The sequence below is a fragment of the Myotis myotis genome, unplaced genomic scaffold (genome assembly GCF_014108235.1).
Source record: "Myotis myotis isolate mMyoMyo1 unplaced genomic scaffold, mMyoMyo1.p scaffold_m19_p_5, whole genome shotgun sequence".
Classification (NCBI taxonomy): domain Eukaryota; kingdom Metazoa; phylum Chordata; class Mammalia; order Chiroptera; family Vespertilionidae; genus Myotis; species Myotis myotis.
Window position 1 is genome coordinate 86,604,517 of NW_023416357.1, and position 17,618 is coordinate 86,622,134.

Sequence of the window (17,618 nt, forward strand, 5' to 3'; positions counted from 1 at the left end):
ATTTCAATTGATTTGAGTAAGAAATCACTACTGTGTGACTTTAATGTAATGCAGGATGCGGTAATAGAGAACAATAGTTCTCAAAACGCCTTAACTTTATTGTTACTTATCAACTGCCCAGCAGTCGGAGAACTATAAAATAGCCGATTTGTACTGCAGACTCTAATAACCAGTGGATGTTTATATTCTCAGCATTACGGTCATAAACCAAGCCTTACTCTGCTGTGGGCCTTCTGTAAAGTTAATAAATGAGCAAGAGGGCAAAATTTAAATATGTGCTATCCCTTTAATTTCTTCCAATCCGTAATAGAGAGTTAGAGAGGCTAACGATGTAGCCATACATTAAGGGAAAACGTATCTATTGCGAATAGGTTTCTGAGCAGTTTTCATTGCAGCAGTGTTGCTGGAAATAATGAAATTTAAAGGAGCGTCTACTCACGGGCCTTGCAAAGGTGTATGATTTGAAAGGGATCAACTAGATTTATAATAGAACCAGATACAGATGCTTGCGTGATAATTGCTAAACGGAGGTGTGCTTTCGGTGGGAATCCCTTCTGTGTTACCTGAAAGAGAGTAGGCAGCGCCTGTGCAGAGCTGGGCCTTCATCAGGTGAAATTTGAAACCACTTCAGCATGCCGCCCTTGCCTGGGCTAGCATTTTTTGCTAGCTGGTGAGACACGTTTTCAAGTTCAGTTATTTTGAGCTCACAGATTATTTTAGAATTGGAACCAACTGCAGTTTTAAATAGTACATTATGTTTAGAGTTCCCTTGAGGTGTATATGCCTATGTGATTGCTATTACTCCCAGAATTATTGTCATATTGAGTTTTATCTTTTTTTATTGCATAATGGAGTGTTCCAGTTTTATATTTCATCATATTTTTTTGATGGACTGAAAGTTTGTGTAAATTTGTTAACCATAATGCTAAAAGCCCAATAAAAGAAGATAGGTGCAGTGCACGGCATACAGTGCTCATATGTAAAAATGCATAATTGTTTATAGCTCATTTTGATGAGGGAGAGGATCAGTAGACAGTGGTGTGTATCTGTGTGAAAGAGGGTGGGGTGGGAGGAGGAGGAGGAGACTGAGGTAGGCCAGGTCACCCAAAGGAGGTCTTCTGTCTTTCAGTGACTACCCTCCCAGGACCTCCAGCGCCATGTGACTGTGTCTTACTTTGGCCAGTTTACATAAAGCTTTGGAATGTGCTTCCCCTCTCTGGGATGAGCCCTAGAGTGAGAGTTGGCTCTGAGACCTGCATTCAGGCGGCGCTGCCCTCACCGGGCTGAAAGGCTCTCGTCAGGGCAAATGGAGAGTGATTGATGAGGAACCCCTCTGCCCCCTCCCTCCTGCTTCTGCCCCCTCCCCCTTTCCCTTTTCCAATCAAACGTTTCCCACATTCTTATTTGTGTTTACTTACAGAGTGTGATTTGTGGCATCTATTTGGTTGTGAATAGTCGCCCCCTGACAGGGTGCCTTTCTTCGGAGCTGCTTTTTCTGGGGTGATTTAGTTGCCTTGAAAGGATTAAGGTTTCTTTGTGTACACTAAAATCAACACAGGCTTTTTCTAAGCTTTGCTTGGGAAACCATACACAAATAAGCATTTTAGTTGATGGCAGATTATTCCTTTGCCCCTTATTTCCATCAAAATGGTCTTTCTTTTCCCCTCCTGAGTTTCCCCTTAATGCCTTATGCTAATTCCTGTTGGTAACATGAATGACAAGAGAGGGAATCAATGCAAATCCAGGTGCTGCAGACAACACTAACTGGTGTCCAGCACCCACCCCCTCCCTGGAGAGAAGGAGATTAAGGGGAGCAGGAAAGGAGGGGGGAGGTGGGGACAGTTTTGTTAAGGGGATTAGTATTCAAACCGCTAAACATCAGGAAAACAACCTCAAAAAGAGATTCATTTTGTAGTGACGATGTCAGCCATGGCTTCAGGACAGGTGCAGAGAGCCTCGCTATGTGCTTTTGGGTTTGGGGCTGTTTTCACTCCAGGTAGTGGCAGCGTCTACTGGATGGATGGTCCACAGGGCCTTCAAGGAATTGTCAGCTTCATGCACATCAAGCTCAAGTTCTCCTGCAAAGCAGCCTGCCTGCCTACCAGTCAGGTCTCCTGTCCCTGTCCAGTATTCTTAGCCAAGAGCAATAAAAAGCGTTGTAAGAAAAGGGCAAATTTACACCAGGTAACAAACACTACTGGGAATATCTTCAAAGCTTCCAGCTTGCAGCAGAGCTGACACGTGTATTTCTCCACCTTCAGATGTTTAAAGCTACATATCACCTCTCTGGCTCAGAGTTCTACAGTGCTCCGCCCTAGAGAAGCCTGGCTCTAAACTGGTGGTGCTGTGATTATGCCGCTGAGCCCAGTGGCAGCAGATTTGGGCCATAAAATGCCACTGTGGGAGGGCAGAGTTAATCTCACAAACTGATTATGGTCGGGGCCTGGGGGGGCAGCTGTGATGTTGGAATGGAGCTCCAGGCTGAAGCAGCAGGCCATGGCTCAAGTCCTGTCCATCTATTTGTGAGCCTGAATAAATCATGCAGCCTCTGTAGGTCAGAATTTCCAACCGGGGCAAAAGCTCCCAGTCTTGCTAGGGCCTGAGGTCTCTGGCGGGATGTTTTCTAACATTTAGTTGGGAAGTGGGGAGGGGCTGAAAAAGAGTAGGTCTGATGGATGGGCTTTCTGTCACTTCTGCCCATTGAATTTATGTTGATGTTCTCTGTTGTAGAGTCCATCCAATTTAATGGAGAACTGGTAAGAGTTTTGTGTTTAGGTGTTCCAAATCGTTGCTTTCTTCTGATGCCTTTTATTTCCCATTTTTAAAGCAAACGAATTGAGCAGTGCGTGCTTGCACGTGCCCACACCATTCCAGTGAGAACTGAGCATGTCCAAAGAGGTGGGAAGACGAGCCTCCAGATTGCAGGGCTTAGGGGTGTAGACATTAAAAAAAAAGTTTTACTTTAATCAAGGTCATGGTTGCCTTATTTAATCAGCGTGTGTTTAAATGTTTACAGGATGTTCGTGTGAATTTTATGAATCCTTCTGTCTTTGTGACTCACCCATCTGCCAAAGGAAAAATTAATTTTCTCAGTGAGACAGAAACACACAGAGAAAGACTTCATTCTTGTCCATGTTTAGTTGGTTGAACTGCTAGAGAAGCAACAGGACTTGTACTCTCAATTCTGAAGTGTTTCTCCTGAAAAGGAACTCCCCGACAATGGCCAGCCCGCGTGTGTTACCCTTCCTCACCTACCGGAGGGCCTCCGTGGCTGTTTTTGCCACTTTTGATATATAGACGGGAATGTAGAAAGTGAGTCCTTTGCTGCCTGTGACCATCCTGCCAAGACAGCTCATCTCCTTTAAACTCTGACATTGCTTCAGAGCAGAGCTCCCCTAGGAGGACAGGAAAGAAGGGCAGCCCTACCTGGGAGGAAGGAGAATAGTCTCTGGAGTCCTCTGTCTATGGACCAGCCCAGGTGTGGGCTCATGCTCTAGGTTAGGGGGAGGGAAAGGCCCCTTCTTGCCACAGAGCCCTCTTGTCCAGGATCTGTCCTGCGGCCAGGGAGTTATAGAAGAGAGGCGGTCGAGAGGTGTATTTCACACCAGGCCTTTCTCACCCCTTCCTTACCTTCCCCCGTGTCTCACATAGTAGCCTTGGGCCCTCCAGAGTGAGCTGTTAGAGCAGCGGTTCTCAACCCGTGGGTCGCGACCCCTTTGGGGGTCGAACGACCCTTTCACAGGGGTCGCCTAAGACCATCGGAAAACACATATATAATTACATATTGTTTTTGTGATTAATCACTATGCTTTCATTATGTTCAATTTGTCACAATGAAAATACATCCTGCATATCAGATATTTACATTACGATTCATAACAGTAGCAAAATTACAGTTATGAAGTAGCAACGAAAATAATTTTCTGGTTGGGGGTCACCACAACATGAGGAACTGTATTAAAGGGTCGCGGCATCAGGAAGGTTGAGAACCACTGTGTTAGAGAGCTGAAGCACTGAGGTGGGAATGACCCAGGGAGGGAGGAAGCCCCTGGTTTGTGCTTCTCCCGCCCCCACCCCACCCCCCACTTCGAGTACCAGTGTTTACTGTGATGTGAATAGCTAAGGAGCACCACCCACCCTCCTGGTCAGCCATGGGGGGGAGTTCTGGTGGACACTCACCATGGTGAGTACCAGATGGGGCACGGGGACCACCTGGAGCTCACTCTCACCAGGATGGTTTTTCCCTTTCCAGGCCCTACCAGGCCTGCAGGTGGACGCACCTGGCCTCTTCTTGGGGTCATTTTGTGCTGAGGGGGTCCATAGGATGAGGTCAGAGCCTTTACGTTAGTGGGGATTTTGGTTGTTTCTGACAGTATGCTTTTATCAGCAGCATGGAAAGAAAACCAGGCTAAAAAATTGCTTGAGATATGAGGAGAGCAGGTGAGAGACATGTTACTAGAGATACACCCACCTGCTTGGTGTGATGAGGTTCAGTAACTGGGTACGTAATAAATTCTTTAATGGAGATTATCTCACCTCGTTTATTAGGTTTAGACACGAAGAGGGAACCCCTTATTTTGGTGACCAAAAAGCTGAGTTATATTACCACCAAGGCCACCACTGAGCTTAAGAAAAACCCTCCCCTAAAATAATTCTGTGCTTTCTATATGAGTGAAAGTAATGGAGTTGTTGAGGATGGGATAGCTTTCTTTTAAAATTCCTTTTTAATTTAGAGTCCAAAACCCCATCATAATGCACACACAGAGACCATGTTACACTTCCTCCTCGCGTCTTGGTCTGGTTGTGAGGGGGACATGACGTCAAGACATTCCGCATGTGCAGAAGAGTCCATTGCAGCCTCTGTAAATTGGCTGCATTTTTGTAATGTCTTAAGTCCTAGATAAGGGGAACTTGGACTATTATGCATTCTTTAATTTTCTTTCTCTAGACCTTTTTTTTTTTTATCTTGTGGGGGCACTTGGGGGTCTTCAGGATATAGAGACCTCTGATGTGTGGAGAATTAAATACTATTGCAGGGTAATTGGTGCTTGATGGGAGACAAAGAAGCTAGAGTACTTGAGTTCCTCCTCCTAGCGCACTGCAAATAGCAAGCAATCAGCTCCTTTTCTTATGGAAATTGACCTTTCTATAGAAATCGCGCTCTGACGTACCAAATCGGTTGTATAGAATTATTCCCTGAGAATTCTTAGGAGCAGATGCCTTGTACTGTTAGTGTGAAGCCACCATTAAGGGTCTAAAAATATCCCAGGTTGTGAGAAAGTGTTTCCCTCTAATGTTTTCATCAGCTGCTACTTGGTCTTTCCCTGACCTTATGGATTATTGGGGGGCAAGGGGGTGGGGGAACCCTGGGTACAATATTGGACCCCATGCCTGGAGTTGTGATGGTGAAAGTGAATGTTTGGAAGAGGGTGGAAGATTTTTCTGAACATTCACATCGCTCTTGATGGTGTCTTTTGAGTAGAACCTTGACAGTGATGTCACCTTCCCAGGTGAAACCTAGGCCAGACCAGCAGGAGCAGATCACAATGTAGCAAACTCCTTCCAGCGACATAAGCCAACATGATTTTTACTGTTGAGCCCAGGGACCAAGCTCTTCACTTATTCTGTTGAAAGTCTTCTCTCCATGCTTGGCAATATTAGCTAGAAAGCTTGAAGCCATTCATATTCAGGGTTTTGTTTGGTTAAACAAAATGACTTAGTATTTGGTTGTCTCAGAAAGTAATACACACTCATAGGAGACAGCTGGAATGAAAACCTCAGATCGGTTCTGGAGAGCCTTTAATGCAGTGGTTCTCAACCTTCCTAATGCCGTGACCCTTTAATACAGTCCCTCATGTTGTGGTGACCCCAACCATAAAATTATTTTCGTTGCTACTTCATAACTGTAATGTTGCTACTGTGATGAATCATAATGTAAATATCTGATATGCAGGATGTATTTTCATTGTTACAAATTGAACATAATGAAAGCATAGGGATGAATCACAAAAACAATATGTAATTATATATGTGTTTTCCGATGGTCTTAGGCGACCCCTGTGAAAGGGTCGTTCGACCCCCAAAGGGATTGCGACCCACAGGTTGAGAACCGCTGCTGTAATGGGCCCTGCTAAGTGACAAAGGGCCTCCTCCTCACCGGTGACGCCAGGCCGGGAGAGTTTCCTGCACGGAGGAAGCTGGGGCTACCATGGCCTCTGGATCATTTCTCGTTTCTGACAACTGCAGAAAAACGTTGTTTTCTCTGGAAATGTATGTTTATTTAACTAGGTTTCTTTTTGCTTCACAATCTGGATTCCATTCCGTCAGTTACCACTCCAATTAACTAACAATTATTTAACATTAACAGTAATTACAGACGCCAGTTAAGCGCCTACAGATGTCAACTGTTAGCTTTGTACCTAATCACTCAATGAAATGGAGAAAGTTCAACAAACATCAATTAGCCAGGCAATTAGTATGAGTTAGGAAAGAGCATGTTATCATGTGTGAGCTGATTCAATTTATTTTATTTTGGCAGTAAAACACACACAGGCAAGCGGCAGTAAGTTCCTCAGATAAGATAAAACACTATTGTTTTGCAGCTTACTGGAGAATTCTCTGCTTTCCTGTGCATAAGTCAAACATGCTCTTGCCTGGAATTTATTTAACCATCACAATTTGTCTCAGTTGCTCAGAAAGCCCAGCAATGCTCAGTCTCAGGCAGCGACTTCGATGAATTAGGAATCCAGTGGAGATGCTGAAAAAGGAAATGCCAGAAAATTTCAGCGGAGAAATGATTGATTCCCACACAAGTAATCTCCTCCGAGCATTTTGGATTTTTACCGGTTTATTTCTGAACCTGTGGTGGAGCTGGTGCAACAGTGATTTTATGAATTTCATGGTGCCTGAACTTTTGCTCAGCTGTCTTTGATTTTAGCCTGGGGCAGCCATCAACGTGTTTTACCATTTGCCCAATCTGTGCTTTAAAAAAGCAGAAATGGCTCTCTGTGAAAGACCCTCCTAGTGGGCTCACCAAGGGGATCTGGCCTGAATTCAGAGTTCTGTGCTGCTCCTCCGTAACCCATCCCACCCCATAGACCTGACTTCCGTGGGTGGCTGAGCATGCCTGGGCTCACTGGGAGAGTGCATTCGAGGGCCTGATTATGCAGGGTGGCCCATACATTAGTATTTGGAGGTTCATTTTACCTGCAAGTGAAAAGCTGGCTATAGGTGGCTATACCTCTGGATCCCCTCCTAGAAGTAAGTGATTTCTTGCCAAGTCCAGAACCTATGGATATGAGTGGAAGGAGCCCAGGTTTGTGAGGCACCCCATCAGTTCACTGTGATGTGATGTGATGTGCAGAAGTGTCCGTGTGAGCAAGCCTCTCAGCAGCTCCAGGAGTTGAAGAATAAACATCCTGCCACTGGTATGGCGCGGTGAAGAGCCTATTCCTGTGGGCGTCCCCGTTGTGCCCCTTCTGTGGGAGTCAGCTGTACCACCCAGGTGACGGTCCCGGCTGGCTCCTGACGAGCGTGTTTGCCTTCGGCAGCAGTTCAGGGTCTCTGTCTGTCCCCTGTTGCACATTGTGTCGCAGAGGCTGTGACAACAAACGTATCATGGTAGGTCAGCTATGGACCCGCTGCAGGCCTTGTCTTTACTCTGGGACCAGCTCTGGGCTGCCCCCATCCTGATAGTTATCTTGGCAGAGGGAGAAGAGCAGGTCAGAACCGTAGAAGGGCCTCTTCAAGTCTCAGCTTGGAGGTGGTAGGCCGCATGTCTAACCATCTCATGGCCAGAACAAGACCCTAGGCTTTCCCCGAGGTATTTTATGATCCCTGGAGGTTGGGAAGAACTTTTCTTGATGGTGGCGGGTCTCAGCCAGGACTTCTGGCATCTCAGAAGGTCCACCATTATCTGAGGAGGTGTGGCCAAAATTGCTATGGTTACTGCATCAACTTCAAGCAACTCTGATTTTCTCACCTTCTAATAAGGTCATGTATCTCCATATTTCTATTCTCCATGCCCATTCCTGTGCCTGTGAGTGGACTGATCATTAATTTCCAGCCAGAGTTTATTAGAAGTGACTTAGAATTTTCAAACGGGAGCATTTCCTTAGCAACTGGTGATGTAAGCCTGAGGCCCAGTTCTATGCTGAGATGGGAGGGGTCTGTTAATAATGAGCCATGTTCTGTGGGCCCTCCAATCCTCTCTGACCCTCGTAAACCGTGTCTTATAAAGGAAGGGGTTGAGAGCACATCATTGCTTTTCTAAGAGTCCTTTTGAAGAGGGAAATGTCTCAAGTGTGCCTGTTAATAGACTGATGTGGGAGGTGGTTATATTTGGATGCCTTTAAAAGCCACTTGGAAAACATTTCCCCCCTCTTATCTATCACCTTTCACATCTCTCAGCAGAGTAACACTAAAACCTAATTTTAGCCAACATTACATCATTTTCTCATTATCTGTTTATAGCCAGGGAAGGCTTTTCCATAGTAAAGCCCAGAATGACCAACCATGCAATTCCTCATTTTATATCAATTGCGGATGTTCCAAGTGTGGCCTGCCCTCCGCTGGGCTTCTTGGTTTGATAAACTCTTAGGACCTCTTTATCCGTCAACTGTATCCATAAACTTTGGTTTGACAAGGAGTCTTCTGAAATCAGCTTTGTCATCTGCCAAGTAAAGTATGTCAATGCTTATTCCGTTTGTTCCTTCAGTGGGTGTAAAGTGGAGGCCATGTTGAAATTACTCTTTCATTCAACAAATATGGTCAGGCACTGAGTACGTAACAGGCTCAGGACACACAGCAGTGGCAGAACACATTAAACATACAACCAGAAATTAAGGGTTTTAATGCAGAAAGAGACATTTCAGTGGTGTAATGAGAAAGGAGGCACTGACTGTTTTGTTTTTCTTGTTTTTTTGTTTTTTAATGGCTTTAGGACTTTGTTAGGGGGAGAGTTGATGTGAGGTGAGCCCCTGTGGATCAGCAAACCAGAAACAGACCAGATCCCAGGAGGCTGCCACGGGTGTCGCCCTTTCTGACATTTATTTGCCAACTTGTGCTCACTATTAGACTCACACCTACCCCTTTGAGTTTCTCATCTGAGGAACTGATATTTTTGTTAAATTGGTTACTTAAGCTAATGAAAAGATTTGGGGGGCACTGTAAAGTTCTGTGCATTGCCTATCAGTAGGACCCCCTTTTTTCATGTTTCCCCAGTTAGACTCATTCGCTTAAATGTGTGTCAGGTTGGCATACCACCAGGAGGCGATGGCCTGTGGCACAGTGAGCGCGGCGTTTAGTAACCGAAGACCAGGCTTGAGTCCGAGCGGGCCACCTGTGGCCACCGGCAGCTCACCCCACTGAACCTGTTTTTCTCTTTGGTTATGTTGGAAAGTTGGAGGGACTCCAAAATCCATCAAGGTCTAAAGGCCAGAGTTTGCTTTTCTTTTGAGTATTGTCGGTCCTGTTAGAGCCTGAAGCTTGTGCAGAGGCCTGCGTTTTCCTAGACAGCTGAGAGCGAGGCGGCGAGCACTTGCCTTTGCAAGGAGTGGCGCCTTGGGGCCAGGGCTGACTTCAGTCCTGGACTTGGTGAGCCAGAAAGGGCTGCGGAAGCCCCTCTGCTGTGCAGGAACTTCCGACTCTGTAAGAAAGATCCTGGAGGTAAGAGGGGGCTGAGTCCCGGGGGGGTGGGGGGGGGGGAAGAAGAGGGGGAGAAAATCAGGTTCTAGAATTTGAATGTCCATCCGTGATGAGGTAAGAACCTCCAGAATAAGAATAACAATGCAGAGTCCTTCTCTGCTGGTCTGCATTTTGAAAGGTGTTTTATCTGCTTCATAAATGTCTATAAAGCCCCACGGTATAAAGCACTTGGGTGCTGGCTCCTTTGTACTTGACCGAAGTGGAATGACTGACCATTTCCCTCAGGGGTTTTGCTACAGGTTAGATACAGGAGGGGGCAGGGGCCAGACTCCCAGAGCAAGACCCTGCTTTAGAGCATCCAGGGGCAAGCGGCCAGGCAGCTTCCTTTTTGGTGGAGTGACTCATTTTACCAAGGTGAATGGAAGTGAGGCCTGGGTGGACCAGTCTAGATAATGCAGGGAATGTCGCCACCTCGCCATCCATCTTCCTCTGTCAGCGGACTTCAGGCAATTCATCAGAATGCTGCTTCTTCCAGGGTTAATCCAGGCCTTCTTGACTGAAGCAATTTACTCCCTACTTTGCCTTTTGCCAGAAGGTAGTTGACTTCGTTGTCTCGATACCACACTTGCTGTGTGCTGGATTTCAGCGTTATTCGCAGCCTTCTCGTATATGTTGGGGAAAGGTTGGTTTTAGAGTAAAGAAAAAGAGATGATACTTTGAGTATCCAGGTGTTCCCTAAGCGGTGGCACAAACTGCAATTGTGAATGGATTTAAGGAGGAGCCGGGTTAATTTTATTGTTGCCAGATCCATTGTGTGTTATTTAGGGGAATTGGGTTTGTGAACTGCCCCTCTCTTTCTGAAACTGAGAGTTGCAGACTGGAAGAGTGTCACTGATGAGACACTGAGCATCTTAGAGGCAGATTCCTGGATTAGATGCAGGGGCACAGGTGCTGTGTGCTTTGGTCGAATATTAGCCTATAAATTTTGTGGGGGTTCTTTTTGGGTTTTGTTTTTTTGGGGGGGGGCGGTTTTGGGGGGTTTTTTTGCACTTTTCTGTAGGGGCCAGGTTGCCCTGTCTAATGGCCCCTTCCCGAGCTGTTAGACATCAGATCAATTTGATTTCGACTCTCAGGGAAGTGGAAACCCCTGACCAGTAGTCAGGCTGGGGATACCTGGCTAGAGGATGGCTCTCCAGTGCCAATCTGGCCTCACCGACCGTGGGTAATGGATATGTGCCCGAATGGCCATTACCCCTGCTGGGCCGGGGCCTCACCTCCAGAGCACACCTTCCTCAGGCTGGGGCTGGGTTTAGCCACCTTCCTCCTCCGGGCCCTTGGGTTGAGCAGACAGCTCCTGCTCCTCCTCCTTCCCTGTGAGCTCCCGGACAAACTTGAAAACTGCCTACGCGGAGGGATTGTCTGGCATTTTAAAAGTTAAGGCTGACTTTCGGAGCCTTCTCAGCATCTTGCCAGGTATCTTATCTTATTCAAATGTCCTAATTGCTACTCAGGCTTCTCACTGCACATCATCCTAGCACCCAACTGACAAAATAGACCTTCACCTGAGGGCCTCATTATGCTTTCTGCCTGTGCATCAGGCCAAAAATACCTCCACAATACCCGCCCGACATCCTGGGCTTGCAAGTGACAAACAAATAATTGGGTGAAACAAACCCTGGGCGCAGAGCAGCTGCCATCGGCGTCGGAGCACAGAGGAGTCCCCGGCAGTAACAGTCACGGCGCTGCCTGCTTCGTGTCAGAGCAGATCTTTGAACAGTGGGTTTGCTGACACCAGAGAATGACAGCCTTGGAAATGGCATGCTAGTTACTGCTGCGAGTGAGGCCTCTCATGTAGATCGTGACAAGCAGCTGTCATTTCCATACAGGTGAGCAACTGACATCCTAGAATGAGGAGGGCTGGGGGAGGCAGGGGGCCATGTTTGGCGGGCAGGTAAGGCTGCACTGTGGAGAGGAGTCTCAAGTACTGGTGACCACTTGCACTGTGGCACAAGCTGGCCTTACACACACACACACACACACACACACACACACACACCCCTCCCTACACACCTGTCTTAAATTTCTTTAGAACTCTTCTGAGACCCAGCTGCAGATACACGGTGTCAGCTTTTTGAGGCTGGGCTGAGGCCATGGTGCCCATCCAGTGCCCAGCATAGCAGGCTTACAGAATTCACTTAAAGAACCTTCCAGTTCCACTCTGTGCCCTCCTCATCTTCTTGATGTGTCATGGATTTGGTTTCCGGGGCCAGTACTTCGTTTTAGTGAAAAAGGCCAAGTCTCTGCTGGTAAGAACTCACCACTAATAGGAATGGATCACCTGGAATTCAGGTGCAGGGTTGGGCCCAGACTAGGGCTTCTCACAGTGTGGTCCCTGGACCAGCAAGACCAGCATCCCGTGAGGAGCTGTTGTTAGATGTGTAAAATCCACTGAATCGGACACTCTGGGGTGTGGCCCAGCAGTCTGCCTTGAACAAGCCTTCCAGGTGATTCTGATGCAGGTGACTACAGGTCTAGATGCAAGGAAGGACATTTGGACAGCAGGGTTTTTGTAAATGCTCAAATGATACATGGATCACTCGGTGAAATCCAGACTCCCTAGCAAATAGGGAGTAGGCCTGTTCATTGTCCGGCACGTTTTTACTTACTTATTTTCAATATCAGGTGCACCGGAGCTGTTGAAAGTAGCACTGTGGACCCACCACTGGACTCAGTTGCCCCTCGCCCTGGATTCCTGTCCTTCCACTCTCTTCCCTGGTGCACAGGCCTCCTCATGTCCAGGAGGCTGGCCGATACCAGGCCTGTGTTTAGGGCTGTATTATAAAGCGAAGCTATCTGTCCTAAATGGAGTTTGGAACCATGACCTTGGGCCAGTGTTATACTGTAACCAGCCAAGCTAACTTGCTCAACACTTCTCAAAGACAAACTGCTCTGTTCAGTTCCTGGTTGGCAGATGCTGCCTCACCAATGCCCGCCTGCCATCTGTATGTGGGGTTATCCCAGCACAGAGCACACCTACAGAACAAGTGTGCTGTGGCTACTAGGAACTATTTGGTAACCAAAGTACTGTGTAGATTCCTTATTCAATCGCAATTGCCAGGATTGTAGAATAATGGATGGCAATGTTTTAAAATATTTTCTCTTCTATGCAAAATACTATAAAGTGCTAAGCCTATAAAATTATACCGAAGCTGGGTTTTTCCAAAAATTGACATTTTCTAAGATGTTTCATCAAGTTCACCTGAATATTAAAGCTTTCTTAGGTGTTCCTCAATAATAGACATCCCCCCAAATGGGGTGTCAAACTTTTGCCTGCATCAGAATGCTCTGGGTGGCTTGCTAACACACAGGTTGCTGGGTCCCACCACCTTGAGGCTCAGGAACTTGCATTCCAACAGTTAACCAGTGGGTGCCAATGCTTCTGGTCCTGGGGGCACATTTAGAGATTCGTAGTGTGTTAAGGCTTTCCAAGTTTAAGTGTTTTCTCCAACAGTGAATATCTGAATTGAGAATCAGCTCAAAGGCTTAGCAAGTGTGTCTTTCCATGTGACGTGAAATTTGCATATGAAAATGAATTCCGTTTCCTAATGGATCCACATCAGGAGCTTTTTAAAACATGAAAATTGTCCAAATTAATTAAACATAGAGAACATTTAGCATGAACCCTCGTGCGTACCCATTATCCAGATTCATATTTATCAGGATTTGCCACAGATGTTTGTAGGTGAAAGGATAGATGGGGTGATTTCTCTTCTCTTTATTGCTGATTTTATAGCACATGGCATTTTACCTCTACTTACTTCAGTGTGCATCTATTTTTTTAAAGTTTATTCTTGTATAACCACATTCTGTTATCAGCCTGACAAAATATACAATAATTCCTCAGCCTCCTCTGATTCCCATTTGTAGTCCCATCTCCCCGATTGTCTCCCAGGTGCCACTTTACACAGTTTATTCCCATTCGATTCACCCCCGGGTCACGGATCAGTTACTTTAATCAGGAGCTTTCCACACTCTCCCGGCCTCCTATTCTCAAGCAGGTGGCTTGTGGCAGAAACCAGGTCAGCTGTTCCACATGCCGGAAGCAAGCCCTGTGGTGTCGTTTAGTTTATTCCTCTGCCCCTCACATGTCCTACAATGGGAACTGGGCCCAAGAGCCTGGACTAGATTCAAGTTAGACTTTTTGGCGAGAAAACACCATAGACATTGCAGGAAGCTTTGTGCTGCCTCCCGTTCGGGGGCCCACGATGTCTGGGGGTCTCAGTTTTGGTGATGCCAAGATTGTTCAGTGAGGTCAGGCTGTGACAGACTGACGCCCGCATTGTCAAGTTCCCCATCCACTTTCCTCCAGTGGTTTCACCCACTGAGGATAGTTGCCCAAGGAAGGATTTCATCAGGGACGGCAAAAGGCTGACTTTGCTACCTTCCCTCCACATTTGTCGGCGGAAAGAAATTCTTCTGTACAACAGTTTTCCCTCATCAACTAGAGCGCTTTGGTTGCCCTCAGATACAATCACGGGAAAAGCAAGACAAATGTTTATTTTTTCTTTTAATTGCAACTTACAGAGCAAGAAGTAGTTACCCTTCTAGGAATTGTATTACTATTTCTATAACCCTTCTCTGCATTTTCCTTACAGTAGATCAAACCCATGCTTTTAATTTTTTGAACCTTTTCTTAAGTGGTTTGTGTTTATCAATGGACGGGACAACATATCTAAAAATGAGAATGCTGTCTGAAAGAGCACCGTCAAATGGGTTCAGACACACGTGTGTGTGAATTTAAAGTTACGCCTGTCCTTCACAGCTCTGCTCGAAGGCCACGTCCTGCAGGCAGCCTTCCCTCTGCCCATGATGTGAACACTCCTGCAGGCTGCCTTTCCTGCTAGAGCCATAGATGCTGCTGTCTTACCCTCTTCTCTGAATTCTTCCCTCATTTTTCCCACGGTGACCAGCAGGGCGCTTTGCACGAAATAGGGGTTCAGCTTCTGTTTATTGGACATCCTGAAAGCTATTTCAAATCTTCAAATGTACGTTATAACCGGAGTGACCAAGTGACTTGATCAAAGCAGGGTTGGAAAAGTTTGAATGTTACTTGATCTTACCTACTCATTTGGCATCAGGAGATGGTCTGATGATCCCAACCGGTCCTTTTTCAGGAAGCGACCGGGAGGCTGTCCACGCGTATTGAGTGCCTGCAGTGTGCCAGGGGTTTTCGTGTTTGTTTAACTCAGACTGTGGCCCAGCCAAATAGGTGTTTTGCATGTGAGAAAACAATCCATGTGGGAAATAAAAGCCAGTTCTTGTGTCCCAGTCTCCCAGGCTCCTGCTCTTCCTACCTGTGCCAGCCCAGCCTGCAGGGGTGGGGGCTGTTGTTTGGTGAATTGAAAAATGCCTCCTGTCGACATCACAGTTTGCCATTCAGCCTGAACTGTTTGCAGTATATTTAGGTAAAAGTACTGATTATGCAGCTCTAGCCTGGGAAACTTGAGGGAGAGCAGAGTGAGGAACACCCACACTTTCAGCATATGTCAGATATATTTAGCCACTTAATTTAATGGAAGACTTAGTGTGATATTTAAACTTAACCTCCCACAAAAGTAGATTTTATATATTTATAGAATTGGAGCATTATATTGCTGATTAATTAAAAATTAAACTGGAAAAGCTGTAAAGGAATTTCAAGTGATGGGACAGCAGTTATAACTGGAGATCTTGGTAAAGTTATTAACATTTTTATTGTTTGGAACTTACCACTTAATTTGGGAGTGGTGGTAAGGAGAGATTTATTGGTCGAGAAGGCCTCACTCAAGTAGGTGGGAGAACTAATTCTCAAAGCCATGTTAAGAGAGCCCAAAATTCAGGCATCTACAGATCCAGGGAAGGGAGAATGGATGAGGCAAGGGGGTGGTGGGGACTGTAGACAGCCAGGCACCCAAAAGGGGTCCAAGGAAAAGTGGAGATTTCTGAAGTACCTTTTGGTGTCTGTGTGGATGTGGCAGGGAGAGAAGGGTTTCCAATGGGCTAGCACTCAGAGTAAGCTTGTGGTTTGTTTTTTTCTCTTTTCTATTTCTTTTTCATTTTTTCTTATAAAGCCAAATAGCCCAACCCATGTTGAGTTTTCTGATAGCCAAAGTTCAAGGAATCCCTGCCATTCATCCATGTTTTCTGGAGCCTCAAGCCCTCGCCCAGCCCACTCCTACCTGTGCTCACCTTTGGCTCTCTGTGGGCAGGATGCCTTTTGAGGCAGAGCATCATTGTTAAGCTCTTTTATTCTTTAAAAAATGCTGCACAGCGGTATTAGAGCCCTGGCATGCAGGGTTTTCCAAGGCACTCACCGACACTCACCCTCCGAGCCTTCTGTTCCACCCCCTTGCCAACCACGGTGACTATGCAGTCATCTCACTTCCTCCATTCCTGCCCCCAGGCTGCTGCGTGTCCTGGAGGATGGCAGGTGACTGGGCTGATGGTCTTGTGTACATTTGTGCTCCAGCCTCCTCTGAACTCTGGAAGCATCCCGCTGTCTCCGCGCGCCCCCGCCGCCCCCCCCTCCCCCCCCCCAGCCATTCCCTCCTTGATTCCTTGACTGACTAGAAGGAACTGCCCTGGGCCCCCTCCTACCTCAGCTCCCTGTGCTGCCCCCACCCCACCCCACCCCACCCCACGCCTGTCTGGAGGAATGAGCCTCTGTCGGGAACAGCGTCAGTTTCTCTTCCAGACCTAGGAGGTCTCCTCCTCTTGACCAGGAGGGAGCTGCCTCCTTTGCCTTCTTCCCTGGCCACCTCCTAGTCAGTCAGTCTGACTCTCCCATCCTTGTTCAGCCGCAGTCTTTCCCTTCCAACTGGCTTTTTATTTCCTTGTCTCTCTTAATACCCTTAGATTAAAAAGCAAACAGCACTTAGTGGGAAATTATAAACAGCAGCTCTAGCCCTGCTTCTTTAGGAATTTGAACAAATAAGCCCTTTTTGGTATCTTTCTCTCATCCCCCCTTCCTGTAAAATACCTGGTGTTTGCATATCTTCTGAGTGGTAATTAAGGTGACTGTCCAGACCAGGACACTTGAAAGTGAAGCAGAAGGCTATAACAATTACTTTGGGCCCTGTCTGTGTAGCTCCGTTGTTGTCCCAAAAAGAGAAAAAAACAAGCTTACTCTGAGTGCTATCCCATTGGAAATTCTTCTTCTCTCCATGCCACATACACACAGACACACCACCAAAAGGTACTTGAGAAATACACCAAAGTTGTGGGTTCGATCCCCAGTCAGGGCATATACAAGGATCAGCCAGTGAATACATAAATAAGTGCAACAACCAATCAGTCTCTCTCTCCTCCCTCCCTCTCTTCCTCTCTAAAAGCAATCCATCAATTAAAAAATAATAATTGCTTTGGGACAACAGATTTAAACTTGGGTGGCCATATGCTCACCCTAGTGATAGTCCAAGTTCTTTCACCGTTTGTTAATGTGCCTCAGTCACTAGCGATAGGAGCTAACATTGACTGAGAGCTTAGCTATGAGCCAGACTGCGGTAGCCAGGGAAGATGGGGCCTAGGGACTGTACCTGCACATGAATTTCGTGTGCCGGGCCTCTAGTAATAATAGCAGCAGCAGCAACACTTGCTGAGTCCCAAGAATATGGCAACTGCTCTGTTGGGCCCTTCATATACATTCTCTCTAATGGGTACCGAGCCCCACAGGCTGCTATTATAACTGCTTTACAGAGGCTCAGGGAGACTTCTGCTGAAGGCCACCCAGCTGACATGTGTTGAAGCCAGGATTTCATTCATGTTCTCTTCATTCATTGATCGGATATTTGACTACCTGTTTATGTCAGAGACTGTGCTAGGAGCAGTGGACATTGAGACGGACGTGGCTCATGGTCTAATGGGGTAGGCAAATGTTGACTCCAGGTCTGTTGGACCATGACCTGCTTTCTTCCTCACTTTCAATTTTCCCTGCA

At 46.6% G+C, this 17,618-nt stretch overlaps 1 protein-coding gene across 6 annotated transcripts in view; it reads left to right on the forward strand.

Annotated features, from left to right (window-relative positions):
• AUTS2 (activator of transcription and developmental regulator AUTS2) overlaps positions 1 to 17,618 on the forward strand; it is a 1,132,479-nt gene that overhangs the window by 1,044,163 nt on the left and 70,698 nt on the right. The gene's annotated exons all lie outside the window — the stretch shown is intronic.